This window comes from Kogia breviceps, chromosome 2 (genome assembly GCF_026419965.1).
Source record: "Kogia breviceps isolate mKogBre1 chromosome 2, mKogBre1 haplotype 1, whole genome shotgun sequence".
NCBI classification, from domain to species: Eukaryota; Metazoa; Chordata; class Mammalia; order Artiodactyla; family Physeteridae; genus Kogia; species Kogia breviceps.
In genome coordinates this window covers 115,229,389-115,242,313 of record NC_081311.1, presented here as the reverse complement: position 1 = coordinate 115,242,313, position 12,925 = coordinate 115,229,389, and the positions used below count along the sequence as shown (strand labels likewise).

Genomic DNA, 12,925 nt, shown 5'->3' with positions numbered 1-12,925 from the left:
TATTGTAGGGTGTTGGAGGGGAAACTCAAGCACAGAATGGCAAGAATGTGATGAGGGGTGGATAAAACAGGACTTCCTTTGCCAAGATGAAAGGTAAATGCCTGTGATTGCCAGGGAAGTATGAATTACTCTAAGAGCCTGGCACCCTAGGAATTGGTTATTTTCAGTGTGATATGAATGGAGAGTGAGGTCAAAGAGAGTGGGGTGTGCATTTTATTTCTCCTTTCCCACTAGTTAGAAAAATACAGCTGGACATGTAAACCAGCCATAAAATACCTCACTATCTCTGTGGGGGATGTCTGACCCTAAACAGGAAATGTGGCCCCGGGAGAGTGAACTGAGTCCCTTTCTGATGAATCAAAGGTCAGTACCAAGGGAGCGCTTGCAGCTCTGGAACGGCAGCTGGAAATGAAAGGAAGTGGAAGAAAGGTGGGTGAGCAGGGAGCCGAGAGGACAGCGTTGTGCTCTAATCAAAGAGGAGATGCATTTGAGGGTGGAATTTTTCTGGGATGTAAAATGATTGCTCAAAAAGCATTCAAATGGGAAAAAGAACCCAGATTTAGGTAAAGTATCACACTCTGCATGTCTTTTCACTATGTGAGGACATTTATCCTGTTTTGATGTCCAAGCTCAGAGACACAAATTAATTAGATAAAAATTCCTTTAGAGCAGGGGTAATTTCTTTTATCTTTTCATAGCCCAAACACTATGGTATGCACTAAATGAATTCATGAATGAATGAATGAGTGAACTCATTGACAACGGGAAGAATATTTATTAAGAGGTATATGTTGACTGGCAGTTCATGGAGGGTAGGAAAGAAAATGCTTTTAGTTCCCCGGGTGCCAGCACCCATGTCTTGCCTACTCCTCGCTATGGCCCTGCCCCAAAGTGTTCTACTTGTCTCTCCGAAAGTGGGAAAGAAAAGAAGATCAGGGGCTTACTGAATCACACCAATGGACTAACTGAACGCCTATAACAGATAGGCTGGTTTGCATATCCCTGCGAGGAGAGGAGGGGCAGGGCTAGAACCAGAAAGTTGGGAGTGAAAGTCAGACTGAGGGAAGTGAACATTCCCAGAAAAGGGCAGAGAGATTGATAACATAACTGAATACAGTTCCCGGATGCTAGGAACTGATTGTTTTCCTGGTAAAATTATCCTTATTTCCAGCTCAGCGTCTATCACGTGAGAGGCAATTGATCTGTTATTTGCATAAAGAATAAATGGGGAGATGGATGACATATTTGGCAATGCTTTGAAGGTGAAAAGAGTTCTCAGGGGTAGGAGGAAGAATTTGAGGAGGAGGAGGATATTGGGAGAAAAGGCAGAAAAGAGAAAGGGGAAAGTGTCAGCAGAAAGAGTCTGACAGAAGAATGTATGACACAGAGGAGAAGAAATTACTAGAAGTGAGAAAAAGTAATCTCTGTACAAAGGGCAATATTTAGTATAAAGCTTCTAAGTTCTGAATGTATTTCCAACTTCCTTTGTACACATTAACAAATTAACCTGAGGAAAAATTATAGACCAGAAAATGTCACTGAGGCAGAGATTAAAAAAGGTTTAAAAATCCTAATCTTCAATTCGAGCTCTACTGCTTTGTAGATGATTTCAAAGATTTTTCCCAATGTCCTGATCCAAACAGCCCCTAAATTCATTTCCTTGTCCTCCAGAGGCTCTCATTCCAGGTAAGCCCGTGGTTTTAGCTGCGTACCTCTTCAAAGTCAAGTGTGGGTTGAGTCTGCCACTGGCCACAGACTAATTGTTACTTATGGCTGAGATTTCCTTCTGTCCATTACTAAAGCCCAGTCTTTTCTCAGCTCAGCCAATACAGTCTTGGGATCTGAAATCTCATTTACAATCTGCACTTTTTCCTGCATGAGGCAAAACCCCCCAGCAACGTGGAAATGTGCAGCTACCCCATGCGAACTATTCCTGGATGTCACCCTGCAGCTCTAATTTCTTCTTTCTCCTCTGTGTTCTGGGTGCTGCAGCCGGACCTGTCAGCACCTTGTCACGGCTTCCTTGTGCGTGGGCTACCATTGGATTCTATGTTCTTAACAATTATCCGTAAAAAACCCCACAGAATCCTTCACAAGTAAAACAATATATTTACATTAACAGGTAAAAGGAAAAAAAAAAAAGCAAGCTACTTTAAAAATGTTGGTGTTCTGAAGCGGGAGCTATTTGTAAATGCTGCAGTGTGGCCTCCTCGTTTCCAGTCCTGAGATGCTCTTTTGTTCATGGTGTGATGAGGATGCAGGGAGCCAATATGATTTAACTAAATAATACACAAATGCCAGGAATACTTTCATATCTTGTGTACAGACCAGAATAAATTACTCCGATGGAATGTTTTGTTTTCTTTTCAGGGAACAGCCCCACAGATTACAAGCAGCTAGGCTGACAAGGAGTGGCTAAGAAACACTATTAAAAGTAACCTATTTTAATGTAGGGCTAAATGACGGAGGATTTCACTCGGGTTCAAAAGACAGAGGCCTGGAGAGGAAGTTGACAGGCAGACAGCAGTGAGAAATTAGTCTTGTCCTGGAATTCTTATGGACAGTGGGGAGAAAAATAAGTCCAATAAGAAATGAAAATGAGGGAACTAGTTCTCAGAATTAAAGGTGAACCGAAAGGAATTGGCAGCTGTCTGGACATGCCAGCCAGAGGGGCCACGGTATCTGATACACGTGACAGACCAAGAGACAACTGCAAAGCTCCCCAAACAACTCGCCTGAAGGGCTTGCCAGGAAGCCAGATGCTGCTTCTGGAAGAATATCTTCTGTGGTTGGGCATCTGGGTTCACTGCTTTCCATTTAAGGAGGAGAAAGAAGGTGGTAAAAGACAGCACCATCACTGTCTTTTAAAAAATGTGTTCTTTTTACACACACACACACACACACAGAAGCATTAATAAATATGGTCATGGAACTTGTTTTTAAATAGGACCCCTAAAAATAAAACTTTTCCCAGTGCTTTTTAGGTAGAAAGCAATGTGTTAGAGGGAGAGAGAGACAGAGACAGAGAGACAGAGATAGAAGGACAGACACCAAGAAACCCCTTATTTAAATATGTCACTACACTAACTTATTAGGTTATTTTATTTAAAAGACTGGGATTATAGCTGATGTTCAATTAAAAAAGTTATTCAAGTGATGGGCCTGTGCCTCTATCACAGTTGGCCTGTCATTCTGCCTCTTTCTTCCCTGGAAACAATTGAGTATTGGTGTTGGCAAGGAAGCAGAGTGTGGTCTAGCGGACTGGAAATCAGGTGACTTGAGGTCTGGTTGATTTTTTTCCCCCTTTCACTTTGAAGTTATGTGTCTCTGCTCCATAAAACAGGAGAACCAAATTTCTTTATACACTTAATAGCACAGGTCAAGTTTTTGTAATCATAATTTTTTTCCTTGACCTGATGCTAAATAATTCAAGGTAGTAGGAAGTCAATATTGGATCTGGAACAAAAGATGGACAGGGAGGTTGGCTGATATGATAGGAGACAGGAGTGATGGAGATTCTTTAATTTAGTAGTAAGAGTACTCACAGAAGGTATAGAACTAAGTTTTGAAATTCCAAGATCTGTTACAAATCCAAGATGATCAAGAAATTGGAAGAACTGGCAATCCCACCCTGGGCTGTACTAATTGATCTAAAGGGCTCCAACACTGGAGTGTGGTCACAGATTCCCTGACCAAGACTCACTCAGCAAGGTCAGCTTCCCTTAGCTCCCGTTCGTCATTCTACTCCAGCCCTCCTCACTTGCAGTCTTAGTGATAATATTGCCTCTTTTACAATTACAACTGCTCTTCTCTTCATCACGATGAAAAGATAAATATCAGGTGAGGAGAGAGAAATTTGAGAAAAACAATTTACTTCACAATAACCTCAGAATGGAATATTCCCTAGTGCTAGTCTGAAGTATATCAAGTTTCCAAGATTACAAGCTTAAGAAGTTGATCTTAATTGGAACCACCAATGGCTATTAGATGTTCATCTTCTCTTCAATGAGTTCATGTGATTCCATTTGTTCAGCAAAGATCAGTGAGTATCTATAACGAGTGGAACACTGTAGTAGGCTCTGGGGATATAGCAAGATTCAAAATGATACAAATTCCTGCCCTCCTGGAGCCCATGCACTAATGGTAGAAGGGACCAGGTCATAATTTCCACCTTTATCAATATTTCCGGGACCTGACTATACTAAAGAACAAATTTTTTTTCTTCTGGATTACTATATATTCATTCCTATGGCTTTTCAAGAGCGAAAGGATGAATGTTAGAACAGGAGATCATCATCACTAGAAATTCTGCTCAATGTCCCATTACCATAAGAATTTTCTAGGTCTCTTTTGTGGAAGCAATAGCTTTAACCCCAAAATATAATACCTCTGGCTCTCACCATGTTTTCTATTACCAGGCATGCTAGTCTCAGACCCCTTTCCCAGTATCCCTTCCTCTGGCCACTTCTTCAATGGGGACACCCTCAGGACTCTGTCCTCAACTCTCTTTTAGGTTCACACCTTCCCTTGGGTTTATTCATGACCTCACCCCAAAGCTATCTTTAAACTGATGACTCCCAAATTCATACCTAGATTCCAATCAACTTTCCTGCATTCCCAACATATGTTTCTTATTCCCTAATGGAATATAAACAATGACTAAATCACTTCATGTCCAAGAAATTTCAACTTCTTTTATGTCTCCCATTTTCTCCTTTTGCTCTGTTTGAGTTAAGGGTATCACCGGTCAGCTAGTTCAAAACCTGGGTGCCATCTTGGAATCTTCCTTCCTCTTAACATCTTACAGGCACTCAGTGAGCATGTTCTATTGAGTCGACCTCCTCCATGCCTCTTGTATCCATTCCTTTCCCCCACCCCACACTCCCTTACTATGGGATCTCTGACTTAGACATTATACCAGCCTCTTAACTGGTTCCACCACCTCTGACGTTGCCCTCCTTATGAACACAAATCACATCACCTCATCTGCCTCCCTCAGACCCTTCAGTGATTTACCTAACGTCTACAGAATGAATTTCAAACTCCTTAAGCAAAGCATATGATGTTCATCACAATTTAGCTCTAGTTTACTACATCCTGGGCTTATGTCCTGTCACCTCTTTCATGTTTCCTAATTCATCATCCCAGAGGAGTCAGCATGTCTTTACCACACTGTAGTTCCCCTTCTTCCTGCCTCTGTGTACACAGTTTTCCCTCTGCCTATAGCAGGCCTTTGTCTGCCAAACTGACCTCCTTAAAGATAGCCATGTCTTCTCCTCTGGGAGGCATCCTTTGGTTTCTCTAGGCTAAATTTCAGCTCCTGCTTGGTGCTCTCATAGTGTCTTGTGATATCGCACCACATTTATTATAATTGTTTGTTAATGTATCTACCCTGGGAAACTATAGGATAAGTGAGGGTAGGAATCTTTTTTATGCCTCTGGTATCTAGGTGAAAGGTCAGTAAACTGTTCTGTAAAGGGCTGATAGTAAATATTTTTGGCCTTGGGCAACTTGTTACAGCTACTAAATTCTTGCCACTGTAGCATGAAAGCAGCCATTGGCAATACATAAACATAGGTGTGCGTGTGTGTTTCCCAATAAAACTTTGTTGATAAAAGTCGGCAGCAGGCTGGATGTGGCCCATTGGCCATAGGTTGCCAACCTCTGATCTGGTCCAGTGCCTGGAGTACAGTAGGCACTCATTTAAGACTTCCTAAAGAATGGGTGGATAGGACTTCACAGTTAACAAATATTTTCACAAGTGTGAATTTATTTGACCCATTTCACATATAAGCAAGAGGGAGGGTTAGAGACATTAAAGGTTTTCCTAATGTTGTACAGTTTCTAAGGGCTGAGGTTGGGACTTGAGCCTATGTCTTCTGATTCCAAATCCCTTGTTCTTTCCATTAGGTGAAAGCCCAAGATTCACAGTGGAGAAGGGTGAGGCAAATTAAAAAATTTACCTCTTATGAGGGAAATACCCCCATAAGGTGAGCCACCACTAACAACAGAGAAGACAGTGATAAATGGTCAGTAGCCATTTTAAGTTTTGTTTTGTTTTTTATTATTCAGTGGTTAACTGTTAACATTCAAATGTTAAATCAAAAGATCTAAAGTAATTGCACTCCCATCTTAAAAACCTTATCTCCCAAAGCCTTCCTCTAGAACAAGGATCCACCACTGGAAGGATCACTGAACTTAGTCCCCAGCTCACAAACCTTATAAATCCCATGCCAAGATGTCTCCTAAGTAGATGACATTTTAATGATTACTACAGGGAGTTGGGAACTATTGCTTCATCCTCACTATCAGAGTAATTAATTTTCTTAACTACAGGCCAAATTCTGCCACGGGAGTCCAGTTGAGAAATTTCAGGCCCATAGGAAGTACATTAGCTCTTCAAAGTGATTAGGGTGCCATTTCAAATACACAAGCAAAGGAGCTATTAGGCTTCTGGCTTATTTCAAACAACTTGCAGCCCCTGTTTCTCAGGGAAAAAAAAAAAAGAAAGAGAAAAAGGGAAAATAACAATTTGCTAAGGTTCTTTATTTTCCAGTAAAAACACCCATGGCCTGCAAGTCATTGGATATCAGGTATTGTGGCTGGGTGAGAGACCAAAGTGTACAGAAAAAGGGTGGAATGCCAGAAGGCAGCACAGAAAAACACAGCCTGCTCCAAAGCACCCCAGAGCTGAGCCTTCAGAGGCCTGACGGAAGGCAGAGCCTCACCAGCCATTGCTCTTGACCAGAGAGAAGGGTGAGGGCTCACGGCTTTCCAGTCCATCTCTGACCATGTCTCACCCGCCTCCCCACAAAATATCAGAAATGCACACAATGCCATTTTAAAGACAGAGTGCGTGAATTATTTCCTCACCATTGTTTCCTCCTACAACCCCTATATTTCTAAGTCATCATCATTTGAGTTGCCTCTGACATGCTTTTGTAGAGTATTTATTTAACATCCATGAAGACCACAGAGAACCTTTAAATATCGGTTTACTCTCACAAAATAGCCACAGCTCAACAGTTTCGCCTTTCAATGAGGCATTCAACTGGCATGCTTCCATGAGACTTGTCTATTCACCTTGGAATTCTATGGACAGCTGGATGATTTTCTTAGAGTCAATGCTCTCCTTTCAGCCTATTTTACAAAGTGCAAGTCTCCTATAAGAATGTTTCTTTGCATCTAAAATCTGCAGCAAATATATTCTTCCAAGGCTATTTTTGAAAATCAACGAATGACATTATTTTATATCACCTCTAAAAGCCACCCATTTCTAAGTCATTGTGACTTTCTCTGGACAATATATACCTACGTAGGCATTGAATGTTCTTTTCTATCCTCCCCCCACCCACCATCAAACATTTGAGATTGTTTTGGCTTCCAAAATGCGTGCCACAAAGTAAATCTGGATAACAAGTTCAATTTAGCTGGGGGAAAAATATTTTTGTATTTATCTGCTAACTTTTCTGTAATTCTCATGTATTACTTTTATCCCGGAAATAAAAATGTGAGAAAAGTCTTCAGCAATAGCTAGGACAGCTTACTTATAGGAACGGCAAGAGGAATTCTAGGACTTGAAAAGGTCAGTGTCCATTCTAGGTGGATATGTAGCTGATAAAATTCTAGGAGTGTTTACACTGGGGATTTGAGGCATAGGGTAAGGCCCTACCAGCTCCAAACTATCTCACTTACCAGGCTTCCACGTGGCCAGTGTGCTGTTCTGCCTGGTAGGAAATTCTCACTGTGAGAACCATTCTGATAAGTTAGACAACAAGAAGAGAACTGTCTGTCCCTAGGAAACTGCTGTGATGGGAGGCTCTGGACAGGAAGCAGAGGACGACCTGTGTCCTTCTCCAGTGTTCCCATGCCTGCCTAGAAGTCAAGCGGACCAGACTTTCTTATGAGCAAGCTACAACTTTGAAGGTGAAAATAGTTGGATTTGAGAACACAGGACAAGATTCAGATCAGGTTGATGGAGAGTTGGTGACAGTACAGAATTGGGCAGGGGAATTCACACAGGGACTGGGCAACACATGGAGGCATCACGTGGTTTGTCAAACATGTGAAAACAGCCTCACTGGGACTAGGGGAAACTGGCTGAGTCAGGCCAGTATAGAAACTCAGGTTTTGGCAAAAGATTCTGTGGTGGGGTCAAGAATTTTCTAGAAGCCAGGAAATTTGGCAACCCAGCCTGGGCAATTCTTATATTTATTTCATGGGAAATAATTTTATATTTCTCTCACTATAAAAATAAAACATGTTGATGGCTTATGCTTAACTAGAACCAACTATGTGCTAGGTACTGTGCTAGACTCTTTAAAAGGATTATTCCTTTACTCCTCACCACAGAAAAAGGTTCTATTATGATTCCTGTTTTGCAGATAGGAAGAAGGAAGCTTAGAGTTAGTTCAGTTCTAAGTTACATGCCCAGTAAGTGGCAGGGCCAAGGCTCACATTCAATTCTTCTTAACTCCAAAGCCTGTTCTCTTTACCGGTTCTCTTAACCTCAATGTCTCTTTCTATCCCATTGTTAGGAGAGAAAAAGAAACACACAAAGAAAAAAAAACTTTCTTTGTTCAACAGCTCTAAGAAAGAAATATTAACATCTCAGCAAATAGCTTTACAGTCTTTTCTAGATGCACAACTTTATATTTATACTTATACTCTCCTTAAATATATAAAATATCGTATCCCTGACTTTATTTAACTTAATACAAGCATTTCCCTAATTAAGAAAACAATTAGCTGTAAACCACATTTTATGAAGCTGATATGATGTACCATGTTCTATATAACCTTCCCCTATCACTGAACACTTAGGTTGTTTCCAAGTTTCCACCAGTGAAAACAGTAAAATTTTATCTGCATAAACTGCCCTCATCTGCCAGCATTACTTAGGATAGGGTCCTAGCAATTAAGATGATTGGTGCAAAAGGCATGAAGATTGGAAAGGTTTTCATTCTTGAGCTATATTACATATATGGCTTCATACCATGCTGGTTGGAACATCCCCACCAGCAGATCTGGAGGGCTTGATTCAATTCACACCTGACAAAATGGGGTTTACTCTATTTCATTAGTCTTCTATACCCTCATCTTCATCTTCCTCTTTCCCCTGTCTGCATTTCAAAACAGAGAAAAAAGTGCACCCTTCTAAACACTGTCTCATTTTGCTTTTTAACTTGCTACCAGAGGAACTATTTTTACAATTACTCAGCACTGAAACCGCAGACTTATTCCCATGGCTGACTGGATAAGGGGGATAAAGAAATGAGAGAAATAAAAATTGTATGGAATTTTCCTTTGAAAAGTCTCAGGATTTTGACCATTGCTTTCCATATTATGTTCATCACTCCAAACCAACTACAACTCCCATGTGGCCTCTTAGGTTTTTTTTCTCCTTCTATCTTGTTCACCCTGCACTCTATTGTCAGACTACTCTTTCATAAACACAGAGCACATCATGCAAATGTCCAGCAGATAAAGTCTCAAGGTCCTCTATTTCTTATATAACCTCTTTGCCTGGCTCTCAACCTCCAACCACTACCCATCAGCAAGCAACCCTTATCTTTCTAGGTCTTCCTTCCCATTAACTTCATCTTCACTTTGCCTGCCTGCCTTTCCAAAGAAGCAGGCTGAAGGAACATGCATTCGACACTTATATTTTAACAGAGATAGAACTTGCCATTTATATGGTGATTCAGAGCTGTCACAGGACCTTCCAGTGCTTATCACTGTAATGTCAATTGGTGAAAGTGCCTATTAATAAAGGTTTCTGGCTGATGGCATTTTGAGATGATAGTGTATTCTGAATTCCTGGTCTCAATCTATCACAGCAGAAGCACATACTTCACCTTGAGTTTGATCGGGAATGAGGACTCTGGACTCTGAGACGATTCAGTCTGTGCAGCTATTGTGTAATCTGATGCTTAATATAATCACAATCTTTTAAAAATTCTGGCTTTTGTGGACAGCACTTGCATCCACCTTCTAGCCCAACTGTGCTGTATTAAGCTTTCTCAGCTGGTAGTTGCTCTGCTTTCAAGGGAATGTTTAACTCAGAGCTTTGCAAAAATGGACTTCTATTCTGTTGGCTATAGAGTACAACGCAGGTCAAGTGGAATTTTTGGCACTTCATTACATTCCCTGACCCTTACTAAACAAACTTCAAAATATATATATATTTGCAGCAATTTGGAATAAACACTACATACAAGTGTTGATGGTAGATTTTCTGAAGAACTACCAAATGCATCAAGACTAAGGAAAACATTCTAATGATTCTTTCAAAGATGAATACATTTAAATTCTCGTTAAACAATCTTCTTATTTAGCCTTCTCAAGCTTTGATGACATGCCACGATTGGCTGTTTATCAAAAACTTAACAAGAAATGCTTAACAAGATATAATCATGTGCACACACTTCTGCATAATTAAACCCTGTTTATAAATCATTGCATGGTGGAATATGGTCACACCACTCAAGAAAGGCGGGTGGCTAGCAAATAACACTTTATTCTCCATCTGTAATGAAAAATCTTATCATGTGAATGCTGTGAAGGTGACATAATCATCTGATCTTAAATCTTAGTTAAAAATATTTATTTCCATGTCAACTGAAAGTTCTAACAAAATTAGGAAATTAATTTAGATATAAGAAACATGATCAGGCACTAATTATTAATACTGGGATTGTTGGCATGAAGGTGGAAGATTCTCATCCTTTGAAGGTCTTTAATTGGATAGATTCTCATCTGTGTGTGTTTTTTTCAGAGTAGGATTTAGCTGATTCTCAGTTTCTTCATTTTATAACTGTTCTTTCAGTTGGAAAAAAAAGGAATAATTGAGACTGAGTAATGGATATTTCTCAAGATCTCTGAGACTAGGTATTGCATAGCATTAAAGAGTACACTTTTCCATTTGTTTTATGACTTTGTCCAGTTAAAGTTACTGAGATAAGCACTCCAGTATTTACTTGTAACTTGAAACCCTTTTCATGGTGTGTCTGGATCCTAAGGGAAAAGAATTAACATTTGAGGAATGCTTACCTTGTGCCAGGCTTTTTATATGCATTATCTCATTTAATTCTCATAACCACAAGATACGGTTGATATTATTTAATCTGATTTTATGTGCTTGAGATCATAAAGGGAGTATAAAGTATAGAACAAGAATTTGACTCTAGCTTTCTCTCTTTATTTCTTTAAAGCCCAAGATCCTTTCACTTAACCACACTGGGTTTCCCACTGGAGCCAGTAATGTGGAGGTGACAAAAAGGGGGATTCTAACAATAAGGGATGTTCTGAACTTTGACATAGGTTCCCTTGTGGGAGTAAAATAAGTAAGAAGCAAATATGATGAATTAGATTGAAACATGTTCCATAACGCAGTGCCCGGTGAAGAGAATTATGGACTATCCATACCATGGAATACTATGCCATCATTAGAAAGAATCAGATGTCTGTTTAATGAAACGGAAAGCTGTCCATGAGTTGCAAAACAGTAGAAGAACAATATGTGCAGAATGATATACTCTAATGCAATAAACAACCACACAGAGGTATGTTCGTATGTCCTTAGGAACAGGTCTGGAAGGGTAGATACAAAAATGTTGTATGGGGCTTCCCTGGTGGCGCAGTGGTTGAGAGTCCGCCTGCCGATGCAGGGGACACGGGTTCATGCCCCGGGCCAGGCAGACCCCACGTGCCGCGGAGCAGCTGGGCCGGTGAGCCATGGCCACTGAGCCTGCGCGTCCGGAGCCTGTGCTCCGCAACGGGAGAGGCCACAACAGTGAGAGGCCCGCGTACCGCAAAAAAAAAAAAAAAAAAAAGTTGTATGGGGCCTCTGCTCAGCAGGCTAAGAGTGACTACTAGGCAAATTTGACTTACATGTAGGACAGTTGCTTAAATTTTTTGTGGGTGCAATTCTGCACATTACATTTACGATGAAAAATCATGTAGTGGATTAGTTGAATAATCTGTAGGAATGACTCAACCTAAGGCATGGGTGATTAAAGAGATTTAATCTCACAAAAGCAAAACTGTCCAATCTATTTGAAACTCTGTCAGGCTTCAACATTACTATATGCGTATGGTGAAAGCTCCAACCTCATCACTTGTATTGCACTTTTCATTATCTGAAGAAGGTGTTAACAGAAGGCAAATGAGGAACAGTCATTTCAAACTTAACGTGTCCAGAATGAAGTTCTCCAGTCGGCTCTTCCTATTCAACCCATTCCTCCTCCAGTTTTACCCATCCGTGCCGCACTACCATTTCTCCACTTGCCCAAACCCAAACCCTAACAGGCACACTTAATTTCTCCTTTCCCTTCCCCACTGCACCCCCAACCATCAGCAAATCCAATCTGACCCACCTCTTTAAGGCCTCCAATGAAGTCACCATTACTTCTTGCCTGGACTACTATGGTCTCCTCCGTATAGGTTTCCCTGCTTTCACTTTTGCAAATCATTCTCCACCTGTCAGCCAGGGTGATCTTGTATATCCCTCAATTTAGCACTCTTCATGGCTCTTCATTGTATTTAAATGGAATTCTACTCTCTCACTGTGGCCCACAATAACCTATGTGATCTTACACCTGTCCAACATCTATGACCGCAACTCCACCACCATGCCCCTTGTCCTTTAGGCTCTAGCCTGCCTGGCCTGCTTTCTGCTTTGCAAATACATCAAGCTCTGTGCGGCCTCTGGGTCTATACACTGTCTTTTTTTTTTCCTGCCAGAAATACTCTTCTTTTAGCTGTTTACATGGATGGCACCTTATCAATCTGAATCAATGTCTTACAGACGAAGGAATTGGATATCAGGGAGTTTAAGTAACTTATTTGTGGTCATTACTCTTGGTACGTGGTGAGGCTAGGTTTTGAACACATGTCTGAATCATTTCAGACTCTTGCCATTATA

At 40.7% G+C, this 12,925-nt stretch overlaps 1 protein-coding gene across 2 annotated transcripts in view; it reads right to left on the bottom strand.

The window, feature by feature from the left end:
- ARHGAP15 (Rho GTPase activating protein 15) overlaps positions 1–12,925 on the bottom strand; it is a 613,208-nt gene that overhangs the window by 44,908 nt on the left and 555,375 nt on the right. The gene's annotated exons all lie outside the window — the stretch shown is intronic.